The following is a 16,007-nucleotide window of genomic DNA, read 5'->3' on the forward strand; positions in this document are numbered from 1 at the left end:
AAAATTGACTAATATTACTATGTTATCAAAATCCCTTTGACCTGCGTCCATTACTAACGAGTTGTCCAATGTATATATATATATATATATACCAACTGATCTCCAATGAAATCAGCATCCTAGAATACCACCATGACTATAGCTGTCACAGAAAGGGCACTGGAGAACATAAAATATAGGACGCTAATGACAAACATAATAAGAAGTACAAATAAGATCTAACTCATCACACTAACTTAATGTGTTTTGACAGAGTAGTTTTTATTACTGAATATTTAGCCGCAAATGCTAGAAATCGCTAGTTTCCGTTATTGTTAAGTGTAATGCACATAACTCTATTCCTGTGCGAAAAGCTTACTTTACAAATACAAAATATGAGTTGGATCAATCTACTCTGAATGACCCTTTTCTTCTCAGTACGTTCTTTTCATCTGTGCTTTTCACCTTTCTAGAAACGTAATCAATCATTGAGTTAATCTCTCCCCCATATTTGCCGTATAATTGTTCTTTATTGCTAGTAGCCCTAATGAATAAGATAGTATAGCGATGGCACTTTCCGTTTGCAACCATCATAAAAGATAATTTTATTTAACCAGTCAATGAGACATTCAGTATAAAGTTAACCGTTTATTTCTATTATTATTGTTCTATTTAATTTATTTATAATTGCGAAAGTCTGCTGTTATGCATCGAAACACGCAGAGAAATAACTTTTGAGCCACCGAGAGGCCTTGCTATGTTCTTAATCAATGTGTACTAAAATAAATGACCAATTTTTTTGGTCATTCAGTTTATAGATAGAATATGGTTATATATACTTCACGTGTTGTCAGACATACGGCGAGGCTATGAAAACATCTCTGAAGCAATGACGGACCATTTTTTAATTACGTGGAAATGGAACAAGATTGCATGACCTTTAGAAATATTCTAAAAACGAACGCAACAAACGATTAAATAATTCAAGCGAAACCTTAAATAGCTTAATCGGATTTAATACTGGTATTCAGGAACCCACTATGTATGTACATGGTTAATTATAACGATAGATCTTCCCTTTTCATAAAATATCTCATCTTCGAAAGCTAGAACATATAAGAATTCTACGCACCAGTGTTAATTATTGGTTTAATCCAGTTCGATGAAATGATAACCACTGTTTCACAATGCACGTTTGTTAACGTTCATATCCATCCAGATCGGAGTCGAGCACAGGACAAACGCTATCGTAAATGAAGTAAATTTAACAAGTACTCGTTATTTGTGCTTGTGGTGTGTAAAATCAATAAAAGTCGCGTACCGATCTCTTAACACGAATTTGCCATCTAAATGCTTTATTTTAACATTAAGCCTATTGCAAATCGTACAGAAGGTACTCCCAACGCTTTAAAAACTATGCTAAAATTAGCGCAGAATGCTTATCGGACTAGTTCGTACGTCCATATATACAGTGGCTATATATATATCGTTGGACTGCTTTGCTATATTAAGCAACTTTGTCTAAGTGATACATCCGAAAGTACATCATTAAATAAAATAAAATTTAAAAAATAAGCAATTGCTATACACTCCAAGTCCGTTGGAAATTTAAATCAGATGACAACGTTTCTTATTTATAAGGTACATGAGAAGACATGTTCATTTCTAAACAATCGAAAGGTATGCCTCATCAAGAAAAACAAACCAAAGATCATTCTGCTCTGTAAACTTCGAAATAAAAAAAAATGGTCGACAAGTTACGAAAGGAGCTGATGAAGTTATTGCGAAAGTTGAGCAAGACCGACACGTGGACAGCCATAACACTGCCAAGGAACTAAGCGTCGATTAGATTATTAATATCGAAACCACTTGACAAAAGCTGACAACAAAGAAAAGCTCAATGTTTGCAACAAGATTTACTCGGCTATTTCCGTATGCGAAATTTTTCGAAACTGGTTTATCACGCGTAGAAAAAGTGTTTTACATATGACAATAATGAGCGAAAAAATTATGATCAGGGACAAGAAATGCTTCACGATGTCTGGCATCAGTCCGGACTGATGCCAAGAAGGGCGATGTTACGTGTTTGACGGAATCGAAAAGGAATCACGCACTATGAGGTGTTTCCGCCTGGAAAAGACGATTAATTGTGACCTCTGTTGTCATTAACTAATAAGATTAGAACAAGCTTTGAAAAAATTGGCTATTTCCAGTAAACAGAAGAAGCATCATCTTCTATCTCTGACTACATACATCTTTACTTATCTGGCAAAAATTGAATAAGCCTCAGTGAGAATTGAACGTATCCGCCGTATAAGCCAGATCTTGCGCCATCAGACTGCCATTGTTCCGGTCTTGGCAGAAATCCCTGGATAGTGTTAATTTAGTACTGATAGAAATACTCAAAAAGCATTTGTTACAATTTTTCATCCAAAGAAAACGAAGTTTTATAATGATAGGATAGCGTTACCAGAAAGGTGGCAGGAAACTGTAGATCAAATAAGTGCATATTTAGTTCAGTAATATCGACCATATTGAATAAAACATAGAACATTGTTTTTTTTAATTTTTGCTTAAAAACCGTTAACACCTTTGCATCGCTTTTTAGTGTGTCTTTTGGTCACGCGCGGTATTTCCTTTGAGAAACATACAAAGTCAAAACTAAGTAAAACAGATAACACATGGCTTATTTCGCGGAGTGGGCTTAAATCTAGATACTAAATAATGTTGAAGTTTTCCATATTCGAGAAGATGAAAATTATTTTGCATTTCATTGCAGTATTCGATTTCTTCTAATTTTAAATAAATATTTGCTCCTCATTAGAGTAACGGAAGTCTTCCTAACCAAAACCGTAGTTAGTATGACTTTTTTATTCCGTAAATCTCTAGTCATATCGTTGTTGATCTTTTTCATTAGTTCGATAGCGGATAAAAGAAACAAGCCTTTTCAGTAAATAAAAGATTTTATTGAGATCGAGACGGTCTCCTGATTAATTCGTTGAATCACTACCGGAATTACAACACAGAAGGACGCGTTTTAGAAGGGTACGTAGTCAGCGCAATAAGCAGGCGCCTTTTGTAAACGATATCATGTATTTGATTATACTATACAATATAGACTACAATAGGATTTAATTGAGCGCCCTGCTTTCTTAATTTTAAAATGTCAATATTGCAGTATCTACATATTATTTAAGCGTATTTCCTGTTCCTTGATAAGTAAATGCGCGTTAAATCCTATGAATCACCTATCTAAAGTTTATCATTTCAGTTGGCTTGCAGACTGCTTATTAACACCATGCTTAAAGCACAACATCGTCTACTTGTTCACGTATGTTCGTACCTTCAGCGACCGGGGTCAATCCGCGTGTACCGTTACCTCGCCCCGAACCTAGCTCCAAGCGAAAGGTTGTAAAGCGAATTTCAAAACGGAAAGGGCCAAGGCAGGGACTTGTCAAGTCTGTCAGGGCGTTATTGAGTGAAGTCAGTCCGCAGTACCGCGAAACTGCTGACTATGTCACATGGCTACACCTCTTGACGTAGATCGGGGTTGGTAGATACTTTATATTTGCGTCAGCGATCCCTTCACGAAGCCACTATGAGGCTAGGAAGGCGGTTAGACTTCCCATCAATAGCTATTAGAGCACCTTTGCATTACGACTACAACAAACACCAGTATCGTGAAATGAGCTCTCATCGGTTTCATTCGAATCTGTATAAAAAAAGGACGGAATATCCGCTCTTCATTAAGGGTTGAATCTCAATGCCGCTTTCCTAAATGCACGCGGCCATACCAACAAGCCGTTAAGAATTAGATATGATGCAACTGTGGTCGTCGAGGCCATTCAGGAAAAAACTCCTCAATTTTGTGCCCACGCAACTCTTAAACAGTATTAGTAACCCTTCAAGTGTGCTGTCTATTACACCGCCGTTGAATATACGATCCGTCGCTACTGTTTCGTACTATTACCAATGGTAGTTGCCCTATACATAGGTCATGCCGTTGCTGAAGTATCGGTTACGCAAACATTCATACAAGCTACATGAGATCCTGGGTGAAGGAAGGACCAGTAATTACTGCATCTATTTTATAGTATAGAGTGTATGCCATTGCTGTGTTTCGTTGCCACGTCGCTGAATGTTCAATTTTGCTATTCAAGAAATGAGCGACTCTCTGAACGTTCCTCTGGAACATGGCCGAGCGTATTTTTCGTCCACTTCGTCTGTCCAAGTAAGATGCCTATTAAAGATAAGCACAATTCTTCTCGGATTTAACCCTCCACCGCTAAACTGCTTTCGCCTTGAATATACCAGTGAAATTCTCTTCCTTTAATTTTGGGCGTTCTGTTCATCGGTGGTCAGCGTCGACAATTTACCGCATTAAAGCGATCCTCGGTTCTTCAATCCTAGACAACTCTCGACTTTGATTTCTTATAGGACATTACGCTTTCGTGGGCCTGGGTGCAACGCCGCTTATCGACTTTCGCTAGTGGTTCGTACGCAGATGGTGCGGCGAAATGGTAAAGGGCACTTGGAATTGAGGCTTTTCTCTGTTGTTGAAGAAAGGATCGATGTTACTACAAAGTGGGGTCACCAACGCGCTGGTGAACTAATCCTAGGAGACGTATTGTGTATATATATTGTAGTACTCAGAGTACAAACATTGATGAGCATTTATATTTTGTGGGGCATCGCCCAGCAGGGAATTACTATATATATATATATATGTGCTACCAGCAACGTTTGGGCAAGGAGCGGTCACACGGTGCAACCTGGTTAAGGCTATATTATTTACTTACCTCACTAAAATACAGTTTATAAGTATTTGTTTTGAACGTTAATAAACCTACTTGCACCTCGAAACCAGCCAGGTTTAGATTACTTTCGTGGTGTAGCAGATATACGTAGTCGATGTGCGTCCTTATATCGATTGATTACTCGTTTTTATTCTGCATTCTACGTCTTCTTCTTAATACGTCTTCATCTTAGTAATCATATAATCAGTAATCATTAACGAAGCTGTGGAAATTAAACACTGCCCAGTCTTCATCCATCAAGAGCCCTTCTTCCTTCACAATATTACATTTAGGGATTTTTATCGAAAGAACTGAAAAAAAGAGAAGCCACCGATGTCATCGCTCAGCACTGAATCATCTGGGAAAGACATCTATGGGAGACTGGTAGTGCTTTTCCAGCTGCTTCTACATCTGTGGCTTGATGATTTGATTGATTCTTCATTTAGATCGAACTTGACATCTAATAGTGGTGTATATTTAAGAGCAATCTTGTACTATTATCTTTGGTAAAGGTGTTGTTAATCGGAAAACGACCTGTATGTTTTTATAACGTTTATTCAGATTGCAAATTAAATTGGGCAGGATTACGTAATCGATAGAAACTAGGCCCAGTAAACAAAGAAACAACGAACTATCTAGTAAACATCGTTAAAAAAAAATGGTGGATACAACTATTTCGTTTTTTCTGTATTACAAGCGTCTGCAGTAGATGAAATCTAGTCCCTCTCTTGAGCTCTCTCGGAGGTTTGTACAATTTTCAGCCGTTTCTTGAAACATAGGATGAGAAAAATGGATACGCAATTAGCTGGGGTGTTTCGATTGCATTATGAAATTTAGAGTACGATTAATAACAGGAGTATATTAAAGATGTTTGAAAACATTTGAAAATTTAGGGCTTCGATTTTAAAATAAAGAAGTTTGAATTTACAATAAAATTTTGCTTTAATATTGAATAAAACCAATGTTCCTTTGAACACCAGTGCTGACTTTCGAGTAGATTATTATCGTTAAATACAGAATACATTGTAGATAATATCTGTATTTAACGATAACCTCGTATTCGCTTTTGTAAATAACATACTTCTCGAAATTTCCGAAAGCTACCTCCAATTCAAAATAATCTAGCTGTCATAGTCTAATGGGGATTTTGAACTCAAGGAGTTCTAAGGAATACTACAAGGACTATAAATCGGTTTGAGATTGTCCGAAATGTACTTCACCTAATATATACCTATGCCACTCAGGAAAACAGGCGTAATATGATGGGATGATGTCTTCTACTTTTAAATATGATTGCTTGGAAAGACCTGGCGTGCCTGCCTACCGTTTATCGGGTGTTTGACCGAATCAGAAAATTCAGTTGCATCTAATAGTGACGTTGAAATATGTAACGCGTTCGTATCGCTTGTATAGTATGATAGCAATTGAAGATTAACAAGAGTCGATTTTGTCAATGAACACCGTTTAGTGATGCTATTAGTATATATATATAAGTGCGCGCTAAAAAAGAAGAACACATTGATTTTTAACAAAATTGCCAATAAATATAATAAAGAAACAATCTCTTTATTTCGGTCTTGGTCGCTTGGCGGCGATTATGCGAACCGTACAATTATAGGATGTAGGATTGAAACTTGAATGAATGGATAATTAAACGGCAACGCTGTCTATAAAGTTTTTAGAAAAATAAAATATATATTTCTCGCATATACTCACTGCTTTATTGTCGAATGTTGTCTGAAAACACCTTTAGCTGGCAAGAGTCCTATTGATACCGTTTATATACGCCAAATTTACTATCTCAATTTAGCAATAACGTTCAATAGTGAGTCATAATTAATTGGCAGTTATATAGTGTGCATGTTCGGTACGACTTTGGTACTGGCGCGGACAATCTACAGTGATAACACAGAATCAAGCGAAACGCATCCGGAACACAGAAGACGAACAGACCGCCTCACGTGTTCCTAAGCTAGCGACCCATTTAGTTACGATCTACACACAGCTCTCCTGCAATGCAACAGCTGAGAAAGTCCCGTAAGATAGACTTTATCAAATAATGAAAATAGCCAAATGTGGTCTTACTGTAGTTGGACGACCCCTCTCATTGTTGATGGTCATTGGTAAAAAAGCTTAGCTGACAATTCGATATAAAAGCGCAGTTCGAAGGGGAATTATCTACGAGATAAAAACACTGCGAACTTCATAGTAAAAGAACTTACCGAATCCGAAAAGCAACGGCTAAAAATTTTATAAAACGTCTGCAGCGGTAACTAGGTAATGGACGCCTCTTACAGACGGAACTAGCGTATATTAAAGCTCAAGAACATGCGTTAGCACACTGCGGTCATCTTCGGAAGTCTAAGAACATCAAATGGGTAGTTCAGGTGTTAAGCACGTATTAGGTTTGGATAGCACAGCACAGTCGGATGCGTAGCCACTTATTATTCATAATCAACTAGCGGAATTATGCTGCAAGCACTCTTTGTTGAACCTTTCAGCCTGCTGAGTTTATCTATGCGGTGGAAATTATTCATTTTTTTTTACTAATTAGATACGTCAGCCAGTTTTCTCTAATTTTCCTTTATCTGTGTTAATTTTGAAAGAGAATCGCACGGCACAGAAAGGTGAACGGAAACAAGGCTTAAATAGCCAAGGTTGGCCTTATCAACATAAGGGACATGCTCGTGTATATTGTGTTCTCTGCATAAGGACCCAATGCATATCTAGGGATACGTATAATACTTGACACTGAAATATTTGTGTGAAGCAGGGTGCGTTTGCGCCTGCCATCGAAATACATACAATTGGTATCGAAGCTAGCCTCCATCGCTTCCGTAACCACGTTCCTTTCACTCGATACTCAATTGTTCGTATGCGGTATCGACTAATGCAAAAAACCTGATGAATTACAATTACTTGTAAGGTCTAAATGAGAACGTTGCTAAACTGACTAAACTAAAAAGAGACACAAAAAACATCCGGCTGTATCACAACAAAACAAAGACAGTAATTGAATGAGAAGATAGGATCTATTGTCGCATAAAGCTGATACAATGCCAACGGTACCCGATAGGCAGACATTTATGAAAGGTTGTGTAACTCGACGTGTTCGTAACACATAATGCGGTCCTGAATCGCCGGCGTTTCTGTGAAAGCACTATTCCCAGCAACAATCAAATACGTTGATTTAAAAGGAGCAATAGTGTTTTAAGACAAAATACAAGATACACCAGGAAGTGATCGTGCTTCACTCGGGCCATTTGTCCATCGGCTATTTGTCTATAACAAATAGCTTCGCTCTGAAACAATCGTCTTGAGTACTCGTAGGAAAGACATTAAATAGAAATCGGGCAGGCTTAAGCCAGTCAAGTAACTTCATAACGTTTAATATACAATGATCCGACCTACGAGCCCGGATTCGACTTCCTTATGTTCTTTCTGCTTTTGGGGTACACCATTGAGAACGAGTAACAAGAAGAAGCAGACGAACACGAAAAGGAAGTCACGAATCCGGATTCGCGTTGCATTCAGGAGAGATGGCACTTCCGCTAGGCAAAGGAGTGCAATGGGTAATACGAGAAAAAGGGGGCTGGGTGTATGCATCCTAGGTCATTGGAACAAGGATTGTCAAGGGGTAACGATAAAAAGCGACTAACGGTTAAGTAGTATATAGGCGTTGGAAACAAGGAAGCAGATGCTTGGTTAGATAGTCGCGGTGAGGTTGTGGGCCTTCGGTTGCTCTAGTACTCTTAGTGGATGCTTAGTCGGTGAGAAGGCCTGGAGTCGCAGATAAAAGAAGAACGCAATGGAGAAGCGTGCTTTCATTGCCAGGTAGAAGAAAGAAGCGAGGCCGAAGCAGGCTCAGCCATTAGCTAAAAATAGACCGGACGTATATTAATTGTCGACTAGGCAGCATAGCGAAGCGCACAGCGTGGCGACAGCCACAATCTGCCATGTGATATTCATTGAAAGGAATCCTCATCAGAATCGGCCGCACGACGAAAAGGTTGGTTGTCCTATTGACTGCGGATTGCATAACTAGATCAATGGCAACTTTGTTTGAGCATTGTGCTAATGGAAACAGTGTTGCGTCGTATCAATGCATGGAATGTTGGACGAATAGGGTAAGATAATAGGTGAGGTGGGTCATGAAAGGTCTTGTTCTAAATTTGCTTCTTTGTCTGTAAAAAGATGTACTAGAACTCTATATATAGTAATATGCTGTGCATGACGACGGTCATAATAAAAGTCACGGCACATTTTACGTTCAGGGAACAGAAGTTAGCAGAATTGTCAAAAGATGCTGAAACGAATCTTCTAGCTTTCTAGAAATTAATGTAATAGTGAAATTTACAGTGCAACCTTAGGCTATTTCTACCTACGAATGATAACCCGATAGGTCAGTTATTCTCACATGGCACACTAATACTTTTCCATGTTACCAGTTAATACAATGCCACTTTACGACAGGACACAAGGGACGAAAAATTCGTGAGATCATCTTAACATAGTTCTCTAGATCAATTTAATAAGAACGTAACTTTCCTTCTTGAGAAAGAAATCTTTCTTGCTCACTGAAAATAATTCTCTCTCACTCTCTATAGATATATGTATATATATACACATTGTCCCGGCGGTGGATCTAGTAATGCCAATTTGGTCAGGTTGAATGATTGACCAGGTTGACAAAAGCATCAACAATGCCAGTACAGTTCGTACCTTACTACCACAAACGAAATCTACTTACACGGGCTGCTCTTGGTTTAATAGGAGAACACTCACTTGGCACCTGAAAGGGAACTTGCTGAGGCCTTTAAGTTGCGCAGTCAAATTATGGCTGATATATTATGTAGCCAGGTGCGCTAGAGGCAATGATTGCCAAGGGGTTCGCTCGTCTGGACTAGTAGTCTAGTGAATTTCAATGACTTCACACTCTGATTTTGGACACGCCTTCCGTTCGATCTGACATATCGCGTATACAGTGTAACGAGTCTGGGGATCTTTCAAGTGTTCCACGCCAGCTCTAAGTAGAATAACACAGTAGAGTTCATTGCTTGCCGAAAGTGAAAATCGTTCGTTCAAGGGCACGACATTTGCGATAGGTAACAGCACTGTAAAATGCCGGATCTATGATTTGTGCAGGGACAGTTTCTCTTCATACAGAAATAACTGGGACCGCCGAAGCAAATTCAAGTATTCTAACGTGTGAGTACAGATGACGTCAACTATAAATTTGGCAAATATATGTTTTCTATTGTAGTTATTATTCAACTTTGATAACGACAAAAGAATACTACTACTAGAAAAAATGCACTAGAAGAATAAAGCAAACGATCGAAATAGGCAGGCAAGTTCTAGGAAACTGATGTGCTAAAGGCACCTGCCAACGCGACGGAACAACTAGCAGCTTCTCAGGAAGTTTCTACATACTATAATAATCTATGGCAGCACGTTGCCTCGAAACAGAAGACATGGCTACGCTAGCTAAGCGCACGAAATTCGTGTCAGGCTTGCCCCTTTTTGCAAGCTTAAAATCTCTGCATAAATTCAGCCATAATGCTTACTTACTATGACGATACTAATAATCTGGCAGTCGATTTTGTAGGAAGTTATAAGAGCTGCTTATGTTGATCCGAATTAAAAATTAATTAGGGCTTCTTCCAATATACTCCTAGTATCATAGTAGTAATGAAAAATACATATAACAACAAATAGATGTGTATTACTTGTTACATATTTTTTTTTTATTTTTTCTGCGTTAATTGCCTATTGTCCGGTAGAAAATTAGCCAGTATTTACTCTTTCGGTGGGGCAGAGGTGCTATTTCAAATATCATCAATTCAACTACGGGTGTTACATTAAGGAGAGCATTGCAGATCTGTCCAAGCGATTGTTTTTGTCTAGTACGGCCACAATGGAAGCGGTACAGATGCTCAGCATCAAGATTAAGCTGTTCTTACGATTAAATTTGTTTGCGATTACTTATAGTTACAATAAGTGTATTGTTGGTTCAGGCTAGCAGTGGGTGTACGATATCCACGGGCCGACCACTATAAATAAATCTATATGTACATACATATGTATTTCAATTTTTACCTTCATTTTTAAGGCTATATGTGTATTTCTAGATGCGAAGCTCGATATTCGTTGTGGAGTATAAACAGCCACGAAGTATAACTGCATAGCCACTGTGCTTGGAACTAACCCTTTAGACATGCGCAAGAACCCTAAAAAAATTTTCGCGTCGTCTTTGACCAGATGTTTAACTAACAAGGGAGCACTCGAATTTATGAATACGCGGAAAGATAGATATTTGACCCATATCTTCAGGAATAGGCATGTAATACGATGTCTTTAATCACAATCTACAGAGACTATACTACCAAAGATTCCTATGCCGCTAAGTTTATCGAAAAGATCTTTCCAACGGAAAAGGATTATACTCTTCGTGCTGAAATATATAAGCGTTCGGGACATAAATGGGCATAAAATATAAAATCGTTTTCAAAAATTCAAGCTTCTAGTTCGCCAAGTTTTTTTTTAATGATTATTTTAGTCGTAAATAAAGTGACATTTGTATGATTAAGTGTGGTGAAACCACCGTCGAATCTACCACACAAGAAATTCAGTTTAATTTAAATACTGGATTGACAGTATTCCAGAAGTTTTACAACCAAAAAGGAAATAAATTCGAAGGATTCAAGGAAGCGAAAATTTTTAAATGTTAGTATAATCCAAAATGGTTTTGTATGCTCGTTTTATGCCCCACTTTGGCTTTTTCAATCGATCTTCCATATAGGCGCATAAAAATATCTCCAGCATTTTTTAAAAGCCGTATGATAAGCGATAGTAGTTCGTTTGGCATGAAGACCCTCGAAAATTGTTGATCTCCGTTTGTATCAAAAACACAAGACTCCTACCTGTGTCATGATATCTTTTTTTTCTAGGACAATTTTTCCTCCAATACTTTTAACTTATATGAATAAATGGCCTCTTTGCGATAAACGGGCCGTGTGTCTTAGTATAATCCGAACAATCCCATAAGGACCCTGTCATAAAGTCGCCCTTTTTTTCAGCTGACCCAGCAATAATGCCGATTTAAGTGAGATTAGGACGTGAGTTATTACGATTTGTTAAATGCTTTAAAAGTCTGAAGCGGTGTTTTAAATTTAGGAACTCCTTAGCCGACACGTGACTAACGGGTCGAACCAGCCCAAAAACCTCAATTGAAAAGTCACGCGCCGAATCCGTTTTGAGACTCATGCTAGAAGCCCATACTTGTAAGAGGCCATTGAGCAGGCAATCTTGCTGAACACTGGCGAAATCCAGCCAAATCATTTATTCTTTTTTTTCTTTTATGTTTTCTAGTACACTCATCAGAACTTTTACCAATATGCTATGGCTAAGACGTTAAGAGGTAATTTTCGCTAGTTCCTAGTCTATATAATATGGTAACCCACAAATACATGTATTTTATATTACTGAATTGAGTTTTTTTCTTTCTTCTGAAATGATGGACTAGAATGACTGGGATGTTCAAGCCATTTCACTGCCTACAGCCACTAACAAAACACGCAGTGTTTCAGGGTATCCTGTAGGTTCTTGACACGGCAAGAACTGCATGCCGCTGCGACCGAATCGCTACCCTCATTTTTAAGTTTCTTTATACTAGTTAAAGTTCATAGTTACTTACGAACAACGGTTTCCATTAGGCATCGCCCTGGGTTTCAGAAAAGGTGTGTTTAATGGTCAGTGAGGCCCTCGGTTGTGGCAAGGAAACCGGTTGTTGAAACTGATGGTTATGATCCCTATTCCTCTGAGATAAAACCACGCTTGCACGATCGTACCGTTTAACATACATAATGCTGAGTGAAAACGTTGGCATATTCAACATGCCGACTCCTAACACAGTTCTCGTACCCCTACAATCTCTACGGTTCCATCAGTGCTACCCCCGGCGAGCTGCAAACGCCCTCGTTCTCCATTCCTATATACCTTCGGTGGTTGCATACATTAATTCCATCAAGACGCTACATTTTATGTGCTCATCTATGTATATGCAGGAGTACTCTAGTACATGCCTAGAACCAATATTTCTATATGCGGAAATAGAGGCTCGCTTTCAGCTGTAGTTAAGAAGCCTTCTTACGATTGGAAGGCGTGATGAGCCCCAGCGAATCGTGCATGAAAAAACTCTACACTGGTGAATAGTATCAGCAGTAGTAAAGTTGCTAACGTAAAGTGGTAAAAGGAGACAAGCGGCTCGGAACAGCACGATACGGGAACTCGGCAATCTGGCCAAATAAATGCAGTGGTGGAGTAAATAGGCAAGCGAGAACGTCGCGGTTAGTCCTTGAACGGTGTCAGCCAGCAGGACGCGTACCCCAATGGCGCTCGCTTTTGCCCGAAAGCCTAACCCTCCTTTTTCTTGTTGTTAGAGATTAGAAACGTATAGGGCAGCATGTACTACTAATTCTGGTTACAGAGAATCGTGGGGCCAAACAGGCGACGATCAAAAGTAAAGTAGCAAAAAGGCTAATCCATGCACAAGTGGCGTCTCCCTTTTCACCGCACTATTGTATTAGGTGGACTGTACGCTACAGTACGACAGGCTATATCGTCGTCGTATTATGAAGGCTGATAGGCGGGGCTGGTCGAGGAGACGGTAACGGCTTTAGTGGTATTAGTTTGCAAACAATTTTGCCGTTATGTCTAATAGCTCGGAGAAACCAGGCAGACGGTAGTGGAGTGCTGAAGAAACGGTCTAACAAGAAAAGACTCGCTGTCTATGCTCGCCTTGGTTATATTATGTATTATTACTTCTTAAAGCTTAGCTAAACGGGGTGAAGGCTGTGGGCGGTGCTGTGGGCGCTGTTATAGGTAGCCTTTTGTAGCTGGCTGTTTCTAATATAGGCGCTGATTTCTGTCGAGTTTTGCTACTGCTGTTTCTGACAAGCTCCGATATCTGTTCTGTGTTACAAGAGAACGTTTCATCAAAACTAACGTAAATGGCATCGTTGAATTGGTGTGAAGGAAGAAACGAGGCAACACTAGTAAAAAAAATAAGTGCAGTGGCTACCAAAACCCAACCTTTCACACAGTTGCTGATCTTACAGGTTGGTGTCTTCTAAAAGATCTGACGTACTTCGACGCTCGTTAAGTTCCTGCGAAAACCTTTCCCGCTGCTGACATTTCATGCGAAAAATATTATATTCAAAAACGAAAGATTTACCATCGAATCGGGTAAGTATTAAGCGTGGGCCTTGAAGCTTGATACATATTACTGTTCTAAACACGCTTCAAATCAATATCAAAAACTATGTAGCTTATCGTAAAATTTTCCTACGGATATTATTTTACAAGACATTCAAGCGTATATTTTCACATTTTCGTTTAGATCCAGTCTGCGAGGTGGCATGCTGATGCCTATTTTTATAGTGTTCTAGTTAACGTGCTAGAAGCGCTACAGATAGTTCTTCATTGGTCTGTGTTCGACAAACATCGCCTAGAAAAAAAAAACAACTCCTCGACGTGGTATAGGACGATGAGCCTAGAAGACTAATCGTTGCCGATGTTGTCGGAAGATTTCTAAAAATGCCAAGCTGCGCTGATAAAACGTCAACTGTAACGATCGAAAAGGAGACACAAATCTGAAAAAAAAAAAAAAAAAAAACATTTTTCTGGCATTCGTTAATTGCACAAACGGTTAAATGAAAGAAAGGAACATCTGGCTGTCAAATGATTACTTACGGCGTTGAGCCTAGGAGTTCCGCATCGATAGGATGCGCGACAATATGCAGTAATTATTTTAGATATGTGAATCAGTAAATTTAGGGCTTTTGTCACGGCTTCGAATATTTCTACAAATCTGCGGAATCGCCTTTTCGATTTGGCTCCAGTAGAAAGTCTACTTGGGTCGATTCACCTGGGGGTTTTGGCATGGTAACCGTTTGTCAACGCTTACATTCGGTCCAACGGTGGCCGCGTGTCTGCATTGATTATCGAGAATATGCTGACTTCAGACGCTGTCAAACCGATTAGCCACCTGCTGAGCTAGATAAAACATACGGGTTTCTTAACCTAAAACCTTCTCAAACCTCTTGAACTACTTCAAATAACAATAAAGGACTCATGCTGTAAAGACCAAACAGTGCGGAGGTTTAGTGTGGCCAGTGCTCAGAAAAGGTCAAACTACGACAGCTTAATAAAAGATGAATCGAACACTTGTGATAAATAAAACGGCACAGAGTTCCCACATCATTGACCTCGGCATGGAGGGCCTAGCTTGTGACGGTACTAGGATATATAATATGTATATATATATATATATATATAAATATATAAGAGTAACAAAAGTGCAGAACTTCATGAACTCATAATATAGAAGAAGAGATACACGCTTCGAAGTGTGACTACGAGAATCATAACATTAAGAGAATACCTTCATGTAGTAGTAATTAAGGTACCTACTCTCAACGTTTCTTTATGAAATGCGTTAAAAATCTATTGACCGTGCTTGATAAGTGGAACAACCTAGCTAAGGAGAAGCTGGTTTTCGCTCAACTCGTGAACGATATTTTTTATATTTTACGTCAAAATTACATTATATTTGAACGCGTCAAACGAGATCAATAGATAGTTATAGCTATTTGAGTTCAGTTAAGGGATATATCCTTTTGCCGGGCCTGAACCTGTGTTGTGCATTGAGGTACGTGTGACGTAATTTATGTCGGTGGTGCACTTAAATACGTCAGAAATAGTACTGTGTATTTATTTTAATGATCTAAACTATTATTATTTTGTCATTTTCTTTTCCATTACATTTGACAAAAGAAATTTAACTCTATAAGACACAAGCTACAATCACAACCACAAAGATTAAAAGCAAAGAAAGTGCTGCACCACGCAAGCCACATCTATAAAACCTTTCGGCTGAGATTATTATACTTGTATCATCTGATAGGGATACCTCCCGTCGATCCCGTTCACTGTTTGTCATACGTTCACTGCTGCTCTGCCAGTTTACCTTCACTGCTCCTACGTCTCTGGCATGTAGAGTACAAGCCATTTTCCTATTACTATCGTCGTATGGACCTGCGCGAAACTTCAGCGCAGCTCTAAGTCGAGATAAACCTCTGCATCGCACTTACGCGTGCATAGACTTGGGCATGAATATAGATCTTTTCTGTTGTGGACACGCGCTTTCGCGTTAGATACATGTATTATGGA

This window comes from Varroa jacobsoni, unplaced genomic scaffold (genome assembly GCF_002532875.2).
Source record: "Varroa jacobsoni isolate VJ856 unplaced genomic scaffold, vjacob_1.0 scaffold_1331, whole genome shotgun sequence".
NCBI lineage: Eukaryota > Metazoa > Arthropoda > Arachnida > Mesostigmata > Varroidae > Varroa > Varroa jacobsoni.